The following is a 13331-nucleotide window of genomic DNA, read 5'->3' as shown; positions in this document are numbered from 1 at the left end:
GGGGAAGTGGAATGAAATATTAATGTGTTAATTAACCCTGTAATCCTTTCCTGAAACATTTGTCGCAGCCCACATACCAAAACTGGGATGCTGTTCAAGAAAAAAATGGGTCAGCTTCTTGAAAGGTGAACCAAGGCTGCTCGCAGAGGCACCTTCTGTCAGGTGCAGGAAGGTTGAATCCCATTACTGTCTGCAAATTAAGCCTCTGGGGACCGGTTTCAAACAGAAAACGAAGCCTGTGCTGCCTGTGCCAGGGATGGTAGCTGTTGCATGTATGTTTTTGAGGATGGGGTGCTGGTGAGCCCATGGCACAAAAGTGCTGCTCACCACAACAGAGAAGTGTGGGAGGGAAGTGAAAGCTGTTGGGTTTCCAGCTGAACTGCCCCTGTGCCTGAGGTACCCACACTGTTGCCCATTTCTCTGCAGCAGTGAATATTTAAACTTTAAAATATTTGGATCTGTACAAAGGTAGTCAGGGAAGTAATTCTGGAGCACAGAGAATTAGATAAACCTCTGCAGATCACTGCCAGAAGGCTTTATCCATAGGATTCCTGAGTTGCGTTACAACTGCTCCGGGCAGATCTGGATCCCTTTGTGCCAGGAAAGACTGACTTAGGGAGATGTGTGTGTGCCCCTAACTGGGGTAGATAGGTTCTGTTTTTGAAGACCACCTTTCTAAACCAGCTGTCGCCCACTGTTTGTAATTTTCTGATGTGGCAGAATGAAATCAGCCTGCCTGCAGCCCGTTCATTGCAGCTGCTTGGGCCCTGTGGGCAACGTGGTAGCTGACAGGAATCGTGCAGCCTGCCTTTGGCTCCTCGGCCAGAAAGTTATCTGCAGCCCCGGCAGGCACTGGAGGCAGAGCGCTCCAGAAATGGAAGCCTACCTTTCTCTGCGGTAATAAATCTGCCTACATTTGCTACCCCGCAGGTGGATGGTGGCGTACAAACCAGTGTGTAACAGAAATCCCGCCTGGAGAAAAGGAAGAATCTGTGGTGAAATGGTATTTCAATGTATCCCTGTGGCAAATGCACAAGTCACAAGCCCCAGGTTTGCTCTGGCCACCCATGCCTGCTAAGGGTCTGCAAGCTTGCAGGTGCCTTTTGACCCTGGTCCGTTACCCTTTGCACTCTTCCAAATAATTTATATCTTCGTATGGCTGGCAGTTGTCTGGGAATCTGTCCAAGCCCTCAAATGAAAGGCCAGGAGAGGGAATCGGTTTTCTATTTCTGGCTTTGCAACTTAACACCTGCCCAATCTGTGGTGAGTCACTCGGGGCCAGATTCTTAAATGTGGATTAGTGTGCATCCTTGTTTTGGGTATTTCTGTTGGTGCCCAGCTGTAGCTTTAGATGCCTCCAATATTTAATTCCTCAGAGTTCCTGCTCAGCTGCTGCCTAACTTTGGAGGAACATGAAGTTCATGGTAGCTTCCACTTTTTATATGCGAGAAATTTCCTACTGCTTTGCACACTTGGATGCACCTTAGTTTTGATGCTGTTGAGTAGGGTTCTTGACTGATCAACCCTCTGGGTGTCAGATGTTCTTCTAACTACTTTTCCTGCTGCGTTCAAGCCTGAACCTCAAAATGTGTTTCTCAAATTGAAATCCACACAAAACATAAGAAAAAATGCTGTCACGTGTTCACCTGTCCCTAAACTACCCAACTTTGCACACGCACCCTTTTTTTTTTTCAATCCAGTAACTCTGCTTTATGTGTTTGCCCAGGTAGGAGATGTGGAATCACCCTCATGACTTCAGGAGAGCATCTTCCCAGAGTGGGTGGAGTGGGACTCTCCTCCTGAGATTGATTTGTTACAGGTAACTGCCTGGGGTAATCACTCTATTAGTTTACCTGTGGGCCTCAGATTTCCAGCTAAATAGGGTTGACGATGCTTTCCTGGCTAATAGGACAGCACTAGAGCTGATTTATCACCATTGTCAAGTGTGTCATGATCCTAGGGAGAAAACCAGCATCAAAGCGCAGTGCAGCTAAGATGTTTGGAAGGGCTTGGTGACAGGCACATGTGCAGTTAAAAAATGTTACCCTGTTGCTTCATTAGCTCAAACTGCCATTCTTTGTGCTGCGGACATGTTTTTCCATGGCTAAGTGGAGCAAGGGTTTCCAAAGAATTAAGCAAAACCTTGCAGAGCCAGCAGCCTGGATCTCCAGGCTTGGCTCTATATTTACAAGCCTAAGTGAATGCAGTCCGGTTTCCACAGATGCCACTTTGATTTGAGTGATTATACGCAGGTCGAACAGCAAAGCTTTTAGCAAAAGTCCTCACCTGAAGGCTGCAGGAGAGGAACCAACACCTGTGTGATGTTTGCCTACCTTCTGGTGGGAGCCAAGAAGGTCACTGGGAGGCAAAGTCAATGCTCTCCTTTTATTCAGTAGTCAAAAGCACCGAGTTAAACTTTGGAAAGCATTTTTTGAAGTCCACTCCCCAGTCTAGAAAGACTGATAGCTGGCTCACAAACAATCTCAGCCTTCAACTAGCCATTGCCCAGGGCTGTGTTGCTTTATGAAAAACAAAAGGAAGAGGGAAAACAGAGGGAAAGATAGAACAGACTTTCAAATAGTTGTTTGTGGGATGGTAATACTCTGTTAAAATTATTCATCAGCTTGGAGCAAATTAGTGATCTTTGCTCCACAAATTAATACTAACACTATGTTTTTTTATGATGTCTTGGTAATATCCCATGGGAATAAAAATATCAACTCCTATCTGTGCAAATAGCAGAGTTGTAACTGCTTGAGCTTCGGCATTGCAACAGCTGTTTCTCATGTCCTCGGAAATAATTGGTTGTTACAGAGGCTGTTTAAATGTGAGAAAATCACTGTGGTTTTATAATTAGTTTATTTTTAAAGAAAAAACATAACTGTCCTTTGCTAAGAAGGTGAAGACTTCAGGTGGGAAGGAGGGATAGCAGTGTAGGCACCTGATTTACCGTGACATTAAACAGATAGTAAAACCAGGAACTTGTAAATATTAAGATCTTAATCTTACAGCAGAGCTTGGCTGGGGGAAAACCAGAAATGAATGAGGCTTTGCCTGAAGCTCACTGTAGGGTCGGGGCCCCGGTGTGCTGTGTTACAGAGCCTGATGACTGTGCTGAGGGGGTATAAATACGGGCAGCTGGCTCTGACAGTAGAATTGTATGAGATTCATTAGAGGACTTAGGCACTCTGTGGCTATTTTTAGTGCATAAATTCATAAAAGTCTCTCTTTGGGTGCAGCCTAATTCGGAAACACCTTAAATCCACAAACACGTAAAGTGGTGGGATTGGGAAAGCTCCCTGGCTGCCTGAATGTCTGCTCTCAGGCGTGACCGGTGTTGCAGAAGGCTTGGGCAGGACCAGCTGCAAGCTCCCTAGCTCACACCTGGCTCCCCATGCCCAAACCTGGTGGCCCACTTTTTCACCTGAATTTAACTTTTCCCTCAATACCCCCCAGGAAGAGGCTTGGCCAGCAGCTGCTCTGGGGAAGGGCCTCCACTAGTTTGCATGGGCCAGCTGGGCAGGAGGGTTAATTAGCAAAGAGGGATTGTGATGTGGGCAGCTGAGAGTGTGGCCAGGTGGAGGGCAGCATCCTGCCAGAAGCCCTGCAGAGGTGCTGTGCCGTGGGGTAAAATCTCCACTGCCAGCATTGGGAAAGAGCTGGCAAATGCTGCTCACTTTACAAGTGAGCCAGGAATCCCCAAGGAGGGGAAAGGGAGGCATTTAGTGACTGCACACAGCACAACTCTGTCCCCAGTACTCTGTAAGGGCTTTTTTCATTAGAGCTCTGCCTATTGCTTTGCCTTGCATGTCCTTGGGTTTTGCTGGCCATTCCACCCCGTCCTGTGCTGGATGGGGAGCGCGTGGTGGCCTCTGCAGCCTGTGAGCCATCTGCATGTAGCCAGCTGGGCTTTGGCCCGTAGTTTCACTGGGACAAAGAGTCAGCTCAAAGGGCTCCTCAGACACAAGCCACCGGGCTCTTTCCTGCGGCATGTGCTTTCTCTGCAGGCTGCCTAATAAAAACTGTTTCATGGCAAAGGCGGGCTGGTGGACGGAGCCGTAGCTCTTAGGTGGGTGCTATCCCCAAGAGCACCAGCAGTTTTAGCAGAGCCTGTTTATTGGTGCTTCTTCCTTCGAGGAGTAATAACTTCCAGATTTACTCCCTTTATAACTGAGCATCTTTCAAAGTGGGTGTAGAACTATTTAAATAGCTTCTGTGGAGGTGGGATGAGAAATTGCTCTTATTCCGTAGTCTGCAATCAGCACCAAACAAGCACTTTTCTCCACTGCACACACAAACAGGCAAGCATCTGCCAGCAGCCTCAGCACTTTAGATCTGATTTTCTGCTTGCTGGTGTAAGACACGAGGAATTCCACTAACATCAACAGAATTTCAGCAGTGTAGTTTTTATTTTATTTTATTTTTAATCCGGTTAAATCTCCGTATTTTTTCTTACCCTGGGGACTCCCCAGTGACTGTGCTTCAGGAGGCGAACCCCTGCTGCGGTGCACAGGCAGTGTGGGCCCCTTGCAGCCCTTGCTGGCCACCATTGCTGAGCCATGGCGTGGCTCTGCACAGCCCTTTGCCTGGGCTTTGGAAGGGTCAAGGAACAGTTCTGACCCACTTCTTCCCAGACAGCCAAACACATCTTTCTGTACCAGAGAGAGGAGGCTGCAGCATCCCTGGAGGAGGTAGAGGCTGTGGGTGTCCTGGGGTGCTTTTGTGGGACATCCAAAGTTGGGATCTTTGTTTACCAGGTCACCTGTGGGGAGAGCCTCAAATCCAAGCACTGATCATTGTGGCAGAACGGACCCAGTGAAGGGTATATGTAAAGAATGCAAGGCCTCAAACTCATCCCTGCTTGGATGGAGCAGAAATGTTGTGGGGAGCAAAGAGTACGAAGAAGCCCCAGGCCTTCAGAGGTGGTGGAGTCAGAAGAGAGAGCACATCTCTGGTGGCTTCCTGAGGGAGCCCCTGTCTGTACCAAATGGAGGTGTAGCCACTCACCCTGGCAAACCCCAACAAAAGTTTGGGTCCTTGCTGAGTCAGTTCTGTAGCTGGCAGTGTGGTATTTTCATGCACTGATATTTTTTTTTTTCTTTTGGTGCAAACATGGGTGGCAATCTGATTAGCTTATGATTCACGAATTGGCTAATGTCCCTACTTCCCCCAGTCCCCACCTGTTCAAATAACTACTACTGTAATGTAGGCTGTTAACTTGAAATAACTTTTCCAACCCCTTTTGTAAATGAGTTCTGGAAGCTGCTTTTAAGTCTCGTCCATAGGCAGAAGTTGTAATAATTTAACTTAAATGCTTTTAAAACCAACTCAACATGGTGCAAAAATCTACATGGGCATTTAGGAAGAAACAAATCCACTTTGAGCTGTTCCTAATTAACTAACACTGTGACCAGACATGCTGTTCTGGGAGAGCCTGGTTTCCAGCCCCTGCTGCTCAGTGCTACTTGCCAAAGGCCATCTATCCCTCCCAGCTCTGCTGCGCAGTGATACTGCTACTCACCCAGTTCTGACAGCAGGAGCCAGGTGAGGGAACCCTCCTGTTCAAGGAGTTGCAGCTGATCTGGAATATTGTGCTGGAGCAGGGTGAGGAGAGGCTGCTCCATGCCGTTCGACTGCCAGACCTGAGCAGAGCAGAGGGAAAGCCTGCACAAGCAGCTGTGGTGGGTTGCGGCTGGTGACTTGAGCCAGCTCAGCTACTGTCACATCAGCGAGCCTGCAACTGCACCTTTGGTCACCCATTCTGTGCCCACTGCTCACTGTTGCAGTTAAACCAACCTGAGTGAGTAACATCAGTGGCTCCATATACCATTTGCACCAATGTAAACAAGTCAATCAGGCGCAGGGCAAGTTCCCAAAACACCTAAATTATGTAAGCAATACAGTGCAATAAAAAAAAGGAAATACTGGTACTGAACTCACCAGAGGACTTATTTATTTTATCCCCCAAGAATCTGTAATATTTGCAAGATATTGCAACAGAAAGGTTAGATAATTTTGATGCACACATGCGTTGCAGCCTCTGTGCTTGCACCCTTGTGAAGACCATTAGACAACTCCTGACCTCTGACCATGCATTCCTCTGCATTCACCTGCCTCATTCCCTGCACAACCCCCAGCTGCTGGTTTGGTGCTTTGTAGTTGTAGTGTGTTTAGCTCTTGCTTCCTCCATTGCAACAGATGTTTGATCCTTCACCCTTCAGCAGTGCCAAGTTGGGGTTTGCATACAGTGCCCCACACCATGGGCAGGATGCAGAGCCCCTGGACCTCCAAAAAACAGCACAAAGGCAGTGAGGAGAGGAGCAGTTGCATGACCATGCTGCTGCAGTTAGGATCCAGGTTTTGCACCAGGGGAGGTAGATGCATTGCCTATGGGTAAAAGCAGTACGTTCACCAAGGAAGTGCCTCTCCATAGGTGGTGTACTAATTTCACCCCTGGCAAACAGCATTAATATAATACATCAAAGCTGGCTGCATTAATAGCAAACCAAGGGAAAGAATTTGCTATACATGCTAGCTACTTTTCAAATGCAAATGTCTGTTTTAAATCAGATTAAGACAGAAGGAAGCCTAGAGAATGACAATAATTAATACATGATAAAGGAATAAACATCCAGGGCATCAAAAGGTAAAATACAATCACAAAGATGAAAGTAATCCATCTTCTCCACGCAGCCTGCTCTGCTGCGTGGAGTAGGTAGGTGTGAGTCCCCATTCCTATTTCCATAGGTAGGTGGTGAGTGTAAACCCAAAGCAGCTGCTGAGGAAATAAGAAGAATCCTTAGGTTCAGCTGGGGAATGGAGAATCCCTTGGCTGGGCTGTGCTCGGCTCTCAAGACTCCCCAGATTTCATGAGCCATGCTACTGTGGAGAGGGAGCCTTTAGTCGTCACTTCTGTTCATTGGCGTGACCTCGGTGCCTTCAGGGTGTACACATCCAGCTTCTGTGGCTTTAAACCAGTGAGAAAGGTGGTGTTTGGGATCTCCACTGAGCCACGAGTGGACCTTAGCAATATTTTTCCCTGTCTTCTCTGCATCCTTTTCCACATGTGAAAAGCAGACCAGCCTCTCCCCTCACTCCCCCAGATCTTTGTGTTGAGTTACAGCTGAGGCTATATCAACCTTGAATATTAAAAAGAGAGAAATAGGAAACCTGAGGGAAAATGTTAACAGACTCTATGCCCCTTACATATTTCTTACCATTCACACAGTGCTGGCATCGGACCCCCAGCAGAGCCCTGTGGTTTTACTTCCTTCTTCAGCTGATACTGAATCCAGCTTTACTAAGCTTGCATAAGGCACCAAACTGTAGCAGGCCTTGCATATCAATTGTATCAAGTGATAAGCAGGCCTGACTCACACACCGTCCATGCATGTGGGAAGCAAGCTTCTCTGAAGGCAGATAAACATCGCTGTTTATGTTTGAAAGCTGCTGCTCAGCTGTGAGCTCCCTCAGAGAAGCCCTGTGGGCTGCTGGTTTCCCTGACTGGTCTACATCCTGGTCCCTGGATTTGGAGGGTACGTATCTCACCAAGTGGTTCTTTATTTTCAGCCCCAGATACCAGAAAAGAAGCATAAGTTTCTTCCCAGACTTCTTAGGAGTTGTTGTTGCTGACTTAAAGGTTCATGAGGTGCCCCCAAATTAGAACATAGGGCTTAAAAGTCAAATCATACAACCACAGAAATGTTAGGGTTGGAAGGGACCTTCAAAGATCATCTAGTCCAACCCTCTGTCATAGGCAAGGATATCTTGCACTAGATCAGGTTGCTTAGAAGGTCAAAGCCCCATCCAAACTGACCTTGAACATTTCCAGGGATGGGGCATCTGTAACTTCTCTGGGCAACCTGTTCCAGTGCCTCACCACTCTCACGGTGAAGAATTTCTTCCTTATACCTAATCTACATCTACCCTCATTTAGTTTAAAACCATTGCCCCTTGTCCTGTCACTATACACCCTGGTAAAAAGTCTGTCCCCATCCTTCTTATAAGCGCCCTTTAAATATTGAAAGGCTGCTATACGTTCTCCCCGGAGCTTCTCTTCTCCAGGGTGAGCAACCCCAGCTCTCTCAGCCTGTCTTCATAGGAGAGGTGCTCCAGCCGCCTGGCCATTCTCATGGCCGTCCTCTGGACCCACTCCAACAGGTCCTTGTCTTTCCTGTACTGGGGGCTCCAGAGCTGGATGCAGTACTCCAGGTGGGGTCTGATGGGAGCAGAGTAGGAGAGCATCACCTCCTGGCCACACTTCTTATGCAGCCCAGGATACAACTGGCTTTGGTGCACTTTGCCAGCTCATCGTTATTGCAAATTATTACAAACTGAACAGTAAGGATCCTCTGGGATTCTCTCTCCTGATTTATTGTTGTCTTCATACAGACAAAACCTTCTTGCTGGCCCTTGGAAGCCTAGGAATACATTCTTTTAAAAATAAACTGGAAAAAACCCCATATGGTTTGCACAAGCCTCTTTTACATTTATCTTTCTTTCTGATCTTCATTCAAACCCCAAATTGGGCTGAAGGGAGCCCCAGGCTCAGCCACGGTGTGGACAGATGGACAGTGTGGGCAGCCAGCCCTTCCCACCTGACACAGCAGGGATGGAGGTTACTACTGCCGTCACCTGCTGATAAATCTGTGCTTGCTGCTGGCAGAAGCAAAGGCAGTTCCAGTCATTCTGGGAGAAAAGCCCACTGCAGCCCAGAGTGGCCAGCTATCTAGAATCATAGGATCTTTTAGGTTGGAAGAGACCTTTAAGATTACCAAGTCACGGTTAGCCCAGTACTGCCAAGGCCACCGCTAATCCATGTCCCTAAGTGCCACACCTACACACCTTTTAAACACCTCCAGGGACAATGACTCAACCAGTTCCCTGGGCAGCCTGTTCTGATGCTCGACCACCCTTTTAGAGAAGAAAGTTTTCCTGACATCCAATCCAAACCTTCTGTGGTGCAATTTGAGGCCATTTCCTTTTGTTCTGTCACTTGTTCCCTGGGAGAAGAGACCGACCCCCACCTGGCTACAGCCCCCTGCCAGGGAGCTGCAGAGAGCGACAAGGTCCCCCCTCAGCCTCCTTTTCTCCAGGCTAAATGCTGCAGCACACAAACTAGTAGACTGCAACAAGGCTTTACCATTGGTCAGATTCTACTGTCTGTGCTGTATCTCCTTCCTCCAGAGGCCAGACCACACTGCTCCTCTCTATCCAACCCCCTCTCCCACCATCCTCAGGGCTATTTAACCACTTAGCAGAACGAGCTACACCTGCACATTGTCCATGTCAATCAACCCACTGCCTCTGAGGCCAGGCTACAGCTGCATGTTATCAATGCTAATCAACCCGCTGCCTTCATTCCTCTACAGCTGAACATCCCCAGCTCCCTCAGCCGCTCCCCATCAGACTTGTGCCCCAGCCCCTTCCCCAGCCCCGTTGCCCGTCTCTGGACACGCTCCAGCCCCTCCGTGTCCCCCCTGCAGTGAGGGGCCCAACACTGAACACAGGGTTCCAGGTGCCGCCTCACCAGTGCCCAGTGCAGGGGGACGGTCGCTGCCCTTGTCCTGCTGGCCACACGATTGCTGATACAGGCCAGGATGCTGTTGGCCTTCTGGGCCACCTGGGCACACTGCTGGCTCATGCCCAGCCAGCTGTCAACCAGCACCCCCAGGTTCTTTTCCGCCAGGCAGCTTTCCAGCCCTTCTTGCCCCAGCCTGTAGCGCTGCATGGGTTTGTTGTGACTCAAGTGCATCACCACACTGCTGAAAGCCCGTGTTCTCCTGCACCAGGTGTATGTCACCATTATCCTTCCTCAGAGCATTTGTACCATTGCATCATGCTGCAACTGGAAAGCCTGACAGCATAGGCTGGGCCTCTCACAGGGGTGGAAGGGGCAGGCTGCTGAAGATGAGGTCTCTTACTGACTGGACTTTACATTCAACTCCCTAAGTACAGGTATCATTGCTGGCATAAAGATCACAGAACAGTTGAGGTGGGAAGGGAACTCTGGAGGGCATCTGGTCTAACCCTCCTGCTCAAGCAGTGTCACCTAGAGATGATAAAATAAGAGAGATGCAGTCTGTGGCTGTGCTGGTTGGGATCTTAATGACACATAATGACAAAAATTCAGCAAAGCCTCCCTGGCTGATACTCTTCCACCCAGCCAAGTGGGATCAATCAGAGGGATCAAACAACAACCAGCCAGTCCTTGTCCAGCCCTTCTTCACTGCGGAGGACACTGACAAGTGTGCAGATCCAGATGTAATGGTTCCATCTGTGCTGTCCAGATTACATGAAGAGGAGATACCAGTGACACCAGCAGCATTAACATATTCCTTCCTTCCCAGCACCTATGGGTCTGCAGAGGTCATTGCAGCAGCCAGCAATGCCTGCAATCAGCAGTTATCCTTCAGAAAACAAGCTGGACCAGCAGAAAGGACAGTCCTCTCGATCTTCTGAGCGAGGAGTATGTATCCCCTCCACCAGTGGTTATTTAGGCTTGACCATACCCCTGTGGACAATATCAAAGACTTCCAGCAGATTGTAGGAGCATGGACTCTGATCTTTGGTTGCTGCTCAGAGAAAATTATTAATCAGTTCAAAAAGCACTGTCCTAAACAAGTCTAAACAATTTGTACTCCAGCATTCAGGATTTCATGAAATATCAAAGTTATGAAAGTTCTGAATTTCTGTCTTGTCCTTGGGACCCATATGGTTTGGTCCTACTAATTAATGTAATCACCTCGGTCAGGGGGATGCCTGAGATGGGAATTATCCAGGGGCAATGTTGAAGCAAACACTGCTTCGCACCAGTTACTTTATGTATGAACCGGAGGAGTGTCGCATCCTCAAAAGATGCAGGTTATTGCCATGTGCTGGACTAGATTACATGCAAAGCTTTACATATGTATGTGTTGGAGAAAATGTCTTTTTGAGGTACATTGCAATTCTGCTTTTGCTGTCACCAGGACTAAAATTCCACTTGGGCAAATCCCATCAAGGTGGGCTGCTATAAGGAACAGCCAAGCCCACTCCCTACTAGCCTTGCTGTTGAAGCCTGTTTGGTTTCACAAGATAGTCTAGTCTTTAAAAAAACAGCACTAATTAGTTGTAATTCTATTAAGAAAGTAGGGCTTTCACTGGGGAAAGAAACCAGCAGATTCTGGTGGATTTGGGATTCGACTTCACAAGGAGTTCACTTTTGCTGTATTTTTCTGTAATTTTCACAACCAGAGGGAGCAAGCTGAGCTTCACAACAGTTCAGATTCTGGCTGGGCTTCCATCAACAGACAAGGGTGACTTTGGCAGGTTGTCTCTTGTGTATCTTAGTGGCACATCTCCCAGCAGCTTCAACTAGGAAAGAGTTTTGTCTGCGATGTCTTTCACTGGCAGGGGTTTTGTTGCCATGATCAAGTCAATAATCTTCCTGTTCACCTCCGTCCCTGCAGTGTGATGTGGGACAGCATCCTTGCTCCTCTGTGGCCACAGCTTTGCTCCCTCTCATAAACAAACCCTTGCTTTTGGTTGATTTCTGCCCTAAACAATATTTCTTCTTATAACTTCATTTCTATTTATTGTCTAAAATGCTAGATTAAATGCCATCTCCTAGCAACTGGTATATTTTTGTCCCTAGTCTGCTAACTTTCAGTGCTTGGATATTGCTCTTCATTCATTTTGCTGTCTCAGACACAAAAGAAAACACTAGTTTCCAGATACCTAGTAGTATTTACATTTGTTTGTTTAATTTCTAAACAGCAGAGTCAAACAGCTAACTTTGTATCCACCTGTTTGTTGCCTCTATATATATGCTCCAGAGGCAAAAAAAAAAAATACACAGTGTAGTCCTCCTGTTTGTGGCCTCTTCAGGAGAGTGAGACCTGGGACAGGAGCTGCCTCAGCAGGGGCACCGCACCTGAGGTGTTTTGGGATGGGGCTCTTCTTCCCACTGTGCACTCTTGACATTTCTTGACATGTCAAAGAAATATCAAGAAACATGGTTACTACCTCTGGCAGACTAAACCATGTGTGTCCTCCCAGCAAGCCATGGCAAAAGCACATTATGTATCATGGCTGAGTTATGCCCACCGTGAACCTTTTACGGCAGCAGATGCCTGTCCTGTGAAATGGGTGCAGGAAAGACCTCATATTAAAAAAAAGCCATTTCTTTTTGGCTGTTCAGCTCAGATTCTGCAAGACTTTCAAACATATATGTAGAGAGGTATTTGCAGCTTTTATCTTCACAGGTAGCACTGCAGGAGCTCAGCGTACTGCGAAGAAGAGCTCATGCGTCGAACTAGGCATCTCATCTGAAATTCTCAAAATTATTAGGGACTTGTCTTTGGATTTGGCTTCAAGGAGCATTAGCAAGCAGAGTTCATCTCACCTAACTTTAGTAAGCCACAGTCTTTATCCGAGCTTCCTCTGATGGTCAACAGAGGGAAAGGCAGCTTTTAGGGTGCGCTTGTCATTGCGGCTGCCTATTTTAGCCTGGGATGGAGAATCCCCAGGTAAAGCCCATGAACAGACATTGCAGATGTTTACTGTTAGTCAGGTAGATCCCACTAAAAAAACAGGGAATAATCCATCTTTAGCCTCACAATTTCTTGTTCTTGAAGCCGTGTCACTTTTCTATCCATGCAAACTTGACTTTAGCTATTTTTTCTCTTTGCAATGGTTATAAATCGAATTTACGGTAATAAAAGATGCTGTCCAAAAGCATAAAAGAACAACTGATGATTCATGACTTTTATTTCTGTAACTTCTCACTTCCAGAATATCTATTTGACAAACTGTGAATCATATACATTGGCTTGGATGGATATACTTAGCTCTGATTTGTACAGTGAGATGTAAATAATCGGTTAATTAAATGAAAATTTTCTCTGTGAATTACTGCCATCCCTCTCTCCTGTTTCCCCTCCCTTCTTTCTGCTTTAACTCACCACTGTTGAAAGCCGTGATCCTCTTGCCTGACAACCTGAAATCATGCCACACACCTATTCCAGCAGCAGCATTTCATTCAGGACTGTTGGCAGGTATGAAGACTGAAGCTGCCCATGACTTCTGGCAAAAACAACACGGTACCAGGACTACTTAGAAGCAATGGGGTATTTAATTTTACATCGCTGCTAAAAAAAAGTACTTTCCACCCCATGCTTCAGCTGTGCTGGCTCAGAGAGAAGGATGCTTGTGACATTCTTTCATGCCACTTTGTTTTCCTTCACAAGCCCCTGCAAGGTACTGGCCAAAGCTCTGCTTTGACAGATGAGCTTGAAAGGGCAGATTTGCATCCTGCTAACTCTAAAATTCATAACATGTGTAAGGAAGGA

This window comes from Falco biarmicus, chromosome 3 (assembly GCF_023638135.1).
Source record: "Falco biarmicus isolate bFalBia1 chromosome 3, bFalBia1.pri, whole genome shotgun sequence".
Classification (NCBI taxonomy): domain Eukaryota; kingdom Metazoa; phylum Chordata; class Aves; order Falconiformes; family Falconidae; genus Falco; species Falco biarmicus.
Note: the sequence above shows the minus strand (reverse complement) of the source record.